Genomic DNA, 950 nt, shown 5'->3' with positions numbered 1-950 from the left:
CCCATTGACCGCTCTTTTGTCTCACGACCAAGTGTTCCTCTCTCTCTCTCTCTCTCTCTCTGACCCGCAGAAAAATGGCCAGATTCTGCAGTTAGCTGCACTGCAGCGTACGTACATTTCATCGTCCACAAGCTGCAGACACAGCAAACGAATTGTGCGCAGCCGTCCCCCCTGAGCTGCAGGCCAGTCCAGTGAGTTTAGGCTGTGATCCACCTGACGGGATCCGATACAGTTGATTAACTAACCAGCGAGATCCTCCCCCTTGTCCCCGGACGATCATCGATCCGTGCTGTCACACCTCACACGCATGTGCCACAGGCAGGCACACGAAAAATGGGGAAAATTTTCCTTGTAAGCCGTTATTTAGGAGTAGAGCATATTCGATCAAGTGGGCAACAAGGCACTCGGCAATTCCCAGCAATACTCAATGCGCTTAATACCATCCCCCAGCCCAGAGGCCAGAAATCCGGCGCCGCAGCCACATCCCCACATGCCCTGCCATGATCCCCGGCATGTTACCCACATGCCCCTGCCCGCCGTCGCCGAGCCCCCAGGACAGTAACCCCGAGCTCACCGCCCTCTTACCTGAGACCGAGAGCCATCGGCCATGCATGGCCATGGCCTCTCGTCGTCGATACTCATGGTGAAACTTGGGAGCGTAGTAGAAAAACGGAAAATATATGCGATGCTCCTAGGATCGGAGGAGCATAGTGTAGTGGCCCGCGGAGGAATCAAGGCTGGATCGGTCCCCGGGCCGGACCGGGCCTGCGCTGCGAGATGGCGCACGCATTTACTCGCCCCGAGCGACGGCGAGCGAGCGGAGGGAGAAAGAAGGTTCCCGGTTTAAAATGCCACGCCCCATGCCCATGGGGGGCAAGGCAAGGCAGCCCCCCAACCCACTTTCGTGCACAGCTCACTTTCCAGCGCGGTTCGGCTCGCTCGCTACCCAT

This window comes from Triticum dicoccoides, chromosome 3A, assembly GCF_002162155.2.
Source record: "Triticum dicoccoides isolate Atlit2015 ecotype Zavitan chromosome 3A, WEW_v2.0, whole genome shotgun sequence".
Classification (NCBI taxonomy): domain Eukaryota; kingdom Viridiplantae; phylum Streptophyta; class Magnoliopsida; order Poales; family Poaceae; genus Triticum; species Triticum dicoccoides.
The sequence above is the reverse complement of the archived record's forward strand: the minus strand, read 5'-3'. Positions refer to the sequence as shown.